This window comes from Passer montanus, unplaced genomic scaffold (genome assembly GCF_014805655.1).
Source record: "Passer montanus isolate IOZ18808 unplaced genomic scaffold, ASM1480565v1 scaffold11, whole genome shotgun sequence".
NCBI classification, from domain to species: Eukaryota; Metazoa; Chordata; class Aves; order Passeriformes; family Passeridae; genus Passer; species Passer montanus.
In genome coordinates, this window is record NW_024357613.1 from 12,029,549 (window position 1) to 12,040,803 (window position 11,255).

Below are 11,255 nucleotides of genomic sequence, written 5' to 3' on the forward strand. Positions count from 1 at the left end.
TTATTTAATAAAAAAATAGCATCTTTGTATATATTTTCCTGTTTTCTTCTCAGAAGAGAACTGCATTGCCATTCCTACATCTAAGAGATGCAGAGACATGAAGATAGAAGTGGTAACCTGGTAATAACTTATACATCTCCTACAGATTCATACACATGTAAATATTGGAAGAAAAAGTGCTCCTTCTACAGACGGTGGATTATGTGGGAATTATGTAAAATTCAGTATTTAAGCAGATAATTAGTCAGAGTTACACTGCTTTTTTGTATAACTAGCATATTTTGTTCAGTTGTTTTTTCTCTGTGCCTGTTAAATAACGCAGTGCCAGAATGTCATAGATCTTTACTTTCTATTAAAGTCAGAGGGTCTGAATAGACAAAGTGTTCTCACCATCACTCAAAACAACTTTTGTGTCTGATTAAATGCATGATTCAAGTTACTAATTGTTCAGATCCTAGGTTTCCCATCTAGTCAGTAGAGAAAGGTAAATGCTTCCAAGGAACTGATTAGAGCAACTAAGAAGACAGTGTGGTGGTTACTCAATGTCAACAGCTCAGTTAATGAAGAAAAATTGCTTTTGTAGAAAGAAGTTTCTGTACTGATTTATAAACTCAACATTAAATGCTGCCTCTTGGTAGTTGTTTGTGATGTTAAGTATTTGCACCTTGGCATATGCTGGAGGTAAGTTAAGAGAGTCAAAGCAAGTTGATAAAACAGAAAAGCACTCAAGGAGGAAATCTTGCCTGAAACTATTTAAAAGCACAGTGTTAAAACTGCAACCTTACTTTGTTCATGATGAATCCAAGATTGATTTATTACCCACAAATCACTAGCTGCGGGTATTTCAGAGGGGAAAAATTTGCAGTACTGCTTTAAACTGAAGATACTGAATAACTTAATTAGGGAGTGCTTGGTAGCTTTCTCCTGGTTCCTTAACGAGGGAAAAGAATTTCTGTCAAATGGGTCTAGGTGAAATCAGAAATGTAATCCCCTATGAGATGCACTGGGAGGTGCAGGGGCAAAGGCTCAACAAAACAGGCAGAGCATCTGATGGAGCACAGTCTGGTTAAAAACATTTGGGCAGAATGTAACCTTTGGATAATAGTCAGACAAGTTAAATTTCTGGGTTACAGTTAAAGTTTGAAATCAGTCAGGAATGGGAGCTTATAAAGACAACCAAAGATAACAGAGGGAGAGCAAAGGAAATAAAAATACTGGGGGACGTTGCTGATACACCAGAGAGTTGCGGTGCCATCCAGAGGGACCTCAACAGGCTGGAGAAATGACTGACAGGAGCCTCATGAAACTCAGCAAAGGGAAATGCAAAGTCCTTTGCCTTGTGGAAGATAACCCCATGAAGCAGTACAGTCAGAGGGCTGTCTGACCAGAAATCAGCTTTACAGAAAAGAACCTGGGGGTTCTAGGGCTCCCCAAGCTGCCTATGAGCCAGAAATGCACCCTCATGCCAAAAATGATCATCAGTACCCTGGGACCAGCAGGTAGAACATTATCAGCAGGTTGAGGGAGGTGGTCCTTCCTTTCTTCTCAGCCCTCCTGAGGCACATCTGAAATACTGGGTCCAGGTCAGGGCTCCCCAGCACCTGGGAGACAGGAACATACCAGACTGAATCCAGGAAAAAGCAAAAACAGTGCTGAGAGGACTGGAGGATCTTTCATGATTGTGGAGCTGGAATTGTTCAGCCTGAGAAGAGAAGGAATGAAGAGAGGTTTCTTGGTAGTGCTCACTGGCAGCACGAGAGGTAGCAGGAGCAAATTTAAATCCATTAGATTTCATCTTAACATAAAGAAAAAATTATTACCTGTTACCAAACACTGGCACAGGTTGCCCAGATAGGTTTTGGAGTGTCCATCCCTGCAGTTATTCAGACTCTGACAGGACACAGTCCTCTATCTGACCCTGCTTTAGCATTGATGTTGGACTCTACAATATTCAGAGACATCCCTTACAACCTCAGTGATTCTGTGCTGCCTTTGTCTTCCTGTGTGATTAGGTGAGTTCAGGGAAATGACAGGCTCTCTTTTGAATGAGGAGCATTTTGTCTCGTTTAAAGTGACAGATGTGCTGGACACTATGTGCCAGTCTGTGTGAGATACCAACTTCCATGAACCAGGTTTAAAAACAATATTGCAGATTATGAATGTGCTAGATGATCTAATAGAAGAAATTACTGCTACCCACAAACATGGTCTAGCTCAGCTCTGCACAGTCAATATTCGAAATTAAATGACAGTACTGCAGCAGGAGTTTTTTATTTGGGGATAAAGCTTTTTAATTGTTCCCTACCTATTATTGTTTCTGTATGGCAGCTAATGTCTTTATAGAATGGCAAGTAGATGAGAGATGTTGTTCTTTATTAGTAACAAAATGTATTACAAGAGATGTACATCTGCAACAAGCTGTGCTGGGAACCGGGTGTTCCTCAGCTGTAAAGTAAGAATTCCTCAAACTACAGACTTTGGGGCATTGCAGAAATTACAACCTTTCTCTGGGGTATAATTTACATAAATTATAAAATCAAAATTTAAATGGAAGGCTGACATAAAAAGGGTAACTCATATGAAGAAGAGAGTAGACAGCACTGTTTTGGTTATGACAGTAAGTTTTTATTTCTGAAACCAGCATGTGACTTGGTATTTTCTGAAATTGTTTGCAAACCATTTGCAAGATATGTAGCTAAGGGAACAAACCATTGCATTTAGGATTGTAAGATAACCAACATTATTACAGCAGAAGTGTTTTTTTCTTTTTGCACTGCCAGCCCTTTGCACCACCTCCAGGAGCTGCAGGCACTGAAAAATAATTTCAGTGTTGGGGGGAGCTGTATGTGTTTAACCTTGAAAAGAGAAAGCTTAGGGGCAGCCAACTGTTGTCATCAACTACCATCACTGAGGTTTTGAAGAAAACAGAACCAGGCTTTTCTCAGAATGCACAACAGGAAGGCAAGAGGCAATGGTCTCACATTGAAGCAAAGGAAATTGCAAACAAATTAAGAAAAATATGTCCCATGTGAGGGCAGTGAAACACATGTCTTAGCTGCCCAGAAGGCTGTGGGGTCTCCATTCTCAGAAATTCAGAACTCAGGCAAAGGTTCCAAACAGTCTCATGTAACTGAAATGAGCTCTGCTTCGAGCAGATAGCTGGACTAAATGATCCCCAAATGGCCCTTCCAACCTGAACTATAGGTTCTGCTATGTGGTTTCAACTCAAATATTTATTATAGACCCCAATCCAATATATTTCTTAAAATAAATCTACTAGAGACATTAGAGGAATATAATTTATTTCCTTGCTCAATCTAGTCATGAAAGAGATAAATAAGAATTATTGACTAGAGAAAAAAAAAAAGAAGAGAATAGCTGTGGTTGGAGCTCTGTTCTCTGGGAGATATATTTTAATGTTCTTTCTTTGCCCTTTTTCAAATCCAAGCTCCTGGTATTTAGGCACTGTTATTTAAAACAACAGTTTAGTGGTTTTTTTATTTAATTGCCTTATATCAAGACAAGACTATAAAGCCAAGAATTATTATTTACACAAAATACATGTCAAGAGAAAGTGTTATACTCTATGTTCCTCACTTAGGTATTTTTATCCCTTTCTTCAAAATGCCATTGAAACTATAAGATAAAAATGTCGGACAATGATAAAATACATAAATGGGAACAAGGCAATGGATCTGAAATTTTATGGGGAAAGAATCCTTGATAGTCCAGAGGCTCCTGGATAGATCAAGGCTGGAGAAATCACCTGGGAAACAATGTTTCAGAAAACACTTCCCAGGTGAGGAGGTAGTAACTCTCTCACTTGAAATTAGAGAGAAAAAATGGCTTTTACAGACAACACAGTCCTTTTTCTGAGAAGATGTACGATTGAAAGTACCTCTGCTATGGCTGAGGAAAAAATGAATGCAAAAAAATACAGTTACAGAACATATTACAAGATGACTTCAATAACATTAACTGTAGTCCAGAGTCAGTCTGGTAAATGAGAGAAATAACACTGAGAGGAAAAACACAATAAGCTCCCAAAAATCATGAACTTCACTTGACTCTGGCGAATATTTCTGTCAGTCTCTTAAGGCCTGTGGTAACTCTTGTGGAACCAAATGGAAAATTAAGCAGTGACTATTTGTACCTTGCATTATTCAAAAACTAATAGTAATCTCCTCTGGTGTTTTATTATTGCCATAGATTAGGTTGTCTGTAGTACTAATTGAGCAGAGTCCTGCTGACTACAGAGAAAATCAAAACAGCATAACTGAATATCTGATTAATAAAAAAAAAATAAATCTCCTTTTATGTGAAAGCTTTGCCTAACTTTTAAAATTGAAATAAAAACTTGAGTTTTATGTCTTGGAGTCATTCATATCAAGAGTTGTTACTGCTTACAGATCCACCATGGGCAAACTGGAACAACTCGAGGGAGGACTCATCTGCAGCAATTATTTTTTCTGTAGTGATTTAAGCCCTGTGTGCAGAAGGAGATATTCTTTCTAGTCCTTCTCCAAAGTATCCCAGTTTTCAAGGGAGTATGTGCCCAGCATATTCCTTAAAAAATGGGTGAAATTTGCAACCCCAGACCTGTAGTCCCTCCAGCACCCAGCCACAGACCTGTTGTCTTGTCTGGCTTGAAGCTGACAGATTGCACACAGGGAAGAGGGCACACTCCTAGCAGACAGCTATGGACAAAGTTTGGTAAGGAAATGGGAGAGACTGCAGTGCTCAGGCACAAAGCCTATCCAGGTAAGCATACTGACCAGTACCAAATAACACATAGACTTCATTTGGTTATTCCCACACCCTTTTCTCCCCACACTTGTCCCTTCCATGTTCACCTTGATGTGTCCTTTTGGTCATTCCCTTAAATCTTATCTAATAAGTTTAAAACAGCCACACATCTCCCCTCAACTTATAATATCACTCTTTCCCACATGACACTTTGTAATCTCGTTTGCTTTGTTCTTACCTTTTCAAAGTTGAGTCTGAACATCTGACTCTTCAAGGCTGTACTTGTGTGGTTCATTAAGTGGCCCATCAATCAGCCTTTTTGGGTTTCTGTATATTTGTGTGTTTGATTTATTTATTTTCCTTTTTCTTCTCCATGTTTTTCATACTGAATAGCCATTAACCAGTTATCCTTACAAAGAAACACTAAGAGAACAGAGTTTTTAAGAAAAAATGAGCTACGGACTACCTAGTAGCTAGTAGACTGCCAGATTTCTCTCCACTAACCCTAAGTGTGGTTTGGGAGATAATTTTTTTGAAGAAGCTCACCTCCAGCATCTCCTTCTGGCTCAAACCCCAGGTAGGGATGCTGAACATAGAAGGAGTCAGGATCTTTGTCTTCAAATAAGGCTGTGTACCAAATTTTCTGAACACAGTTTTTGCAGGGCCCCAGCTCCTTCAGCATCAACCTGGCTTGCCACAGGTACTCTGAGTGTGACTTGTCTCATGCAATTCACGAGGTTGGACCTTGTGATAACTCATCACTAAGCTTCCTTCATAGTGAATAAAGACAGAGGTGCAAACCTAGAAGATGAGTCACTCCTCCTTTCCTATCCACCCACCTCAGGATGAAACAAAACCCATTCTGGAGATATTTTCCTCTCTGTTGACTACAGAGGAGTCATGGCAATCAACCGTGTCTAATCAGCTCACTTGCCAATGGCATGGTTGGGTGTGGTAACTTTGGCCTCTATGTGGGGAGGTGGAACTTACCTCCATGATCCAGTATTTCTTTTGTGGCTGTAATCAAACCTTCCACCCTCTGTGCCTAATGGCCTCTCTGCAGCCCCTTTTTTCTCAAAGGACTGACATACTGTACAAGGCACAGTAAGGGACACCAGCAAGAAGACCTACACTCTTTCTCCTCCTTTCAAGATGTCACACAGCTGGTCAGAAACAGGTAAGGCGACCAACTGTTCAATGTGCTCAAAGCTACAGGAACATTTCTGATTTCTACACAAATACTGCTGTTATTGTGGGTATTATTATGCAAATAGTTGGTCTATTAGCAATATATTTTCACCCCGGAAAATGCACACATTCAAATGTCTTTAAAAGCACCAAGTGAAAGAGCAAGACTAATGAAATGGAGAAAACAATATTCTGTAACGTGTGGTGCACTTGCATCCCAGCAAATGGCACGTTACTCCTGGGAACCTCCCACGCTCTGGTGTGTCAGCGCTTCAAGCTCCCTCTCCAGTGGGTGGAATTCCACCAAGCTCTTCCATGAGGGGTGAGCACAAGCCAAAATATCCTGAAAGGAACTATGGCTGGGAAGTTGCCATGAGCTATGAAGTTGAATATTGTTGGACATTGGGAGAGAAAGATCTGCTTAAATAGTTTGTTCTCTTCTGACAGGAAAAAAACCCAAAAAAACTATTCATTTTGTTATTTTCCTCACAAAATTTTGTGTACTTGACTATTGCTCAAAGCATTGAAGAACGTTGCTGCACTAAAGACTATTTAGTTAGGAGTTGAGACATCACAAGCACACACTTAGAAGAAAATGGATATAAGTGCAAAAGGTCAGCATTAGACCCTGTCGCAGATGGAAGGGCAGAGAAGTGAAGGATCCCCTGTACTGGAGAAACTGATAGAAAATATTAACAATGGAAATTTGGGGAGGATGTAGAAATGGAGGTGGAGGAAATAGTGGGAACTCCCTTTGTTAAGGAAATGCTGAAACTGGATGAAGACTTATTGGGTTGAAAAAGACAAGACTCAGTTGGGTAAGAAAAGTAGTACCAAAAGGAGAGCTGGGCAAGAAGGAAAGAGGTGGGACTACAGGCTAGAAGAGAAATGTGTCTCTTCATGTAGCTGATGTCTGGGAGGAGTGATAAGTGCAGAGACTGAATGCCTGAACCACAGTAAGGAGGCACAGAGGGGGAGCTGGAAGGCCAGAGTGTCCACTGGAAGTTCAGAGGTGGTTGGAGTGGACAGGACTGCAACAATTATGTGTTTACACAGAGCAAGTCCTGCCGCATTATGAAAGCCCAGTGGTTAATCATCATTATTTTTGCATCATTTTTATTTTTGCTTTCTTTTCCAATACTAGAATTAGAAAAAAAAAATAAAGATAATTTTTATCACCTCTTCCAAAAGAAGACAAAAATATCGAGCCCTCTGAACAGGTTCCATGAATTTCACTCCGATTTGTTGTTGCTGAGATAAGACTATTTTCTTTTTCTTCCGGGATTTAATTGTTCATTTAAAAAATATGTTCTATTTGTTTTGTTTTGTTCATGTGTTTTAGGCTTCCAATAGGAGCATTCTCCACTTGTAATTCACAAGATATATTTGTTGCAGTTTCCTCCTGCTAGACCCGGTAAAGTCTAATTTTGATAGAAGGCAGGGTTTGAGAAGACCCTGTAGTTTTGTAACTCTCAAGTAAAGCTTGAGAGCTTTGGTGTTTTCTACACCACTTAATCTTTTTGTTTGGTGCATACTATTTCTAAATGTTCATGGTGGGGTTTTTTTGGGGTTTTTTTTGGGCTCATGGGGTTTTTTTTTGTGTTTGGGGTTTTTTTTGTATGTGTTTTTTGTTTGTTTGTTTTTTGTTTTTGCGGGGGTTGGGTTTTAAGCTTCCATTTATAGAAGTGGAAGGAAATGGGATTTTGGAGATCACTGTAATGTCAATTTTTGCATGAGCACTCCTCATGGCTAAAGCTGGAGGAGAGCTAACCCTGGGAGAACTCTTAGCACCAGCTTTTGAAAAAGCTGTTCACCATTGTCCTATATTGTACAAAATCCACTGGAAAACTTTTTTTGTGTATGTGGTTTGTTTGTTTGTTTGTTTTGTTTTGGGGTTTTTTTAGGTATTGTTACAAGGGAAAGAAGCTTCCATTTACAGAAGTGGAAGGAAATGGGATTTTGGAGATCACCGTAACATCAATTTTTGCATGAGCACTTCTCATGGCTAAAGCTGGAGGAGAGCTAACCCTGGGAGAACTCTTAGCACCAGCTTTTGAAAAAGCTGTTCACCATTGTCCTATATTGTACAAAATCCACTGGAAAACTGGATATTTGGCTCCAATTTTTGTCAGAGCTGCAGACACCAACACAAACCAGTTATGCTTGCAGGGACCCTCCTTGCAAAAGGCACACATACCTTGTCATGATAAAGGAGTCTTAGCTGAGGATTTGGAAATTCAGCCCTTCTGCTGTCAAATAGTATCCCATCTCACATCAAGTGCACTACTTCTGGCAGGGCAGCTTATATGCTTTAGCTTTAAACCAGCTCTACAAATGTTTCAGTGTGTTATACTTGGCTTCAATTTTTTTCAGAGCTGCAGACACCAACAAAAACCAATTATGCTTGCAGGGACCCTCCTTGCCTTATCATGCTAAAGGAGCCTTGGCTGAGGATTTGGGAATTCAGTCCTTCTGCTGTCAAATGCTATCCCATCTCACATCAAGCGCACCACTTCTGGCAGGGCAGTTTATGTGCTTGAGCTTAAAACCAGCTCTACAAATGTTTCAGTGTGTTAAAATTGACAGCACAAATGTCCATGTACAATGAGCACTCTAGAAACAGAGGTTCAGAGAAGGGGAATTCAATTCATCCAGGACTCCTCTCTCTTTGGAGAACACACCTGTGCTCTGTAAGACTTCTGCTAAAATGTAGGGTGGGAGTCCTGCGTTTCATGGGTGCTCCCAGTTGCTTGGCTAACATTCCTCTGAACTCCAGGGCAGAAGGACTTTATTCTCAGCCATCAACAGAACAGGCATTTTCTGAGATCTGCTTCCCATGTGAGCTTCTCCTTCACTGGGGAGGAGCTCCATCCCTCTGATCAGCTTGGTAGCCTTCTCTGGACTTGGCCTAACAGGGGCATGTCCTTCTTGTGCTGGGTATCCCAGGGCTGGATGCACTACTTTAGGTGAGGTTTCATGAGGGCAGAGTAGAGAGGCAGAATCCCCTCCCTTGTCCAGCCGGCCCCACTGCTTTGGATGCAGCTCAGGACACGTTTGGCTTTCTGGCTGTGAGGGCCCATGGCTGGGTCATGCCCAGCCTCTCATCCTCCAGCACCCTCAAGTCCTTCTGGGCAGGGCTGCTCTCTCTCTGCTCACCCCCCAGCCTGTGTTGATACTGGGGATTCCCTGGCCCGGGTTGCAGAGGACATTTCACAAGCTCTTATTAAACCTCAGGAGATTCACAGGGACCCATTTCTCCAGCTTGTCCGGATCCCTCTGGATGGTGTCCCTTCCTTCAGGCGTGTCAACTGTGCCACTCGTGTCATCAACTAATCTGACATCAGCGTATCTGCCTGCAGGTAAAACCTATAATGCAAAGCCAGTTGCAGATGAGCCCCACGCATTGCTGAGAAATAAAGCAAAGTGGCTCAGGCGTGCCACCGCAGTGCGTGCAGACAGAGTGTGCAGACCCTGCAAGCATTCATTCTAGGTCTATGCTACTTAATTTCCGCCATTTCAGTGGTAATTTTTTTTTTTCATAAATCCTTTCTGAGTTAGTCAGTGAGATAAGTCTTGTCTTCCAGAATACTGAGCTCAGCAACACTCAGAATATTGGAAAACCAAGAAATATAGCACTGCAGTGCACAGCCACACTGCCTTTACTCTGCTTCCTTCCTGTCCCATTAAGGCCAACTACATCCAGTGACAACCTTTTGAAAGCACTTTATGGGTTTTCTGATGGGAAATATAATTATGATGTAATACACACAAGATGGTTTAGCATGTGGTTTAGCACAGGCAGACTTTTTTGAAAGACTAAATGGACACAAGGCAAACAGAGGTAGAGCCTGTTCAACACTGTGCAAGGGAAAATAGGTCTTCTGTGGATATACTGAGTATGGTGGCTGAGTTAGGCTTATAACTATTGTTCAGGCTGTGATTTTATATCAATACAAATAACAATAGATGTTTGAATTGTTCTTAAAAAAATCACCACAAAAGGACATACACAATCACAGCACAACCTTATTACTGCATTAAAATATTTTGTTGTGGAATTTCTTAGAACCATTCTTTTCAACACAAGAGAAACATTTCCTTGAAGGGATGGATGTGCACAGATATTCTAGTGCAAAGATCTGAGATACTACACTAACAGGGTAATTGTAAAAATTACTTATGGGCTGTCTTCTCCCAGATTTTGTTACTGAGATAAATAGCAGAAGGAAATAAAGTAATGATATTAAAAAACACATTAAACTGTTGTCAGGTAGTCCTTAGAGTATTGAAGGATATATGTCTTTGCAGTTATTTATTTAGTTTGAGAAAAAGCCCAACTCACTGACTGCAGAAAAAGTTGCTTCAAGTTACCTGGCACTTGACACTTTTGTACTGGGGCCATAATTTCAGCACAAGTTCAGGCTTCTCCATTCTTTCCAGCTCCACTGTGTTTTGTTCTGCCAGAGAGCATTCTGCCTGCAGGTGCAGGAGGCTCTGAGCTTGTGCAGCCTCAGGGACGGTGAATGGCAAAGGCACCCCCTCTTCCCATTGACACCTGCTGTTTATAGTTCCCCTGCCACCTGCATCATTAATGTACCTGCCAGTGTCTTTGAAGAAATAAAGTGAGCTGAAGTATTGAATGTATATAAATATTCATGTATTCAATCCATCCAATCAATCACATGGAGGGATCCTGCACCCTTTGGAGGCCTGGGGGTGGTGGGGATACCTGCATGCATCTAAAGATGTCCAAATCCTGGGGTGCCAGAGTGCACCTCCTCCCTTTTCTGACTGACAAGCACCAATTTGTTTCTTGGTTTCCTGGAGCAATGGGAGGCAGTGAAGTGGGAATCCTGGAGAGGAGAGTAGGGATAGAGACACATGGCAGATAGCTTGTTTGGAGGGGGAACTGCCAATAGCAGTAGATAGCAATAGATAAAAGCACCAGAAAGGGAGGGCAGCTGTAGAAAAGTCAGTCAGCAGAAGAATCCTGGGTTCACTGCAGTCTGCTTTGAGGCAGAATTGAATTTACATTTGCCAACCCTGAGCACATATTTTAACTAACACATTATTAAAAAAACCCCAGAACTATAGAGCAGGACTGTCTGTAGCATTTCTGGTTAGCTTGTACCCAATTCCTCACCATCCTGCTTGAAGGCTTTTCCCAATACTTATCCTAAATCATCTTTCCTATCAGTGAGCAGATTTCTGCTGTGCTAGAAAGGAGAAACTGAACATAACTTTACCTTTTCAGTAGCTTATAAATCATTGTATCCCATTTTCTCAATTATCAGTCTGCTCATATTCCCATTTTCCAGAAG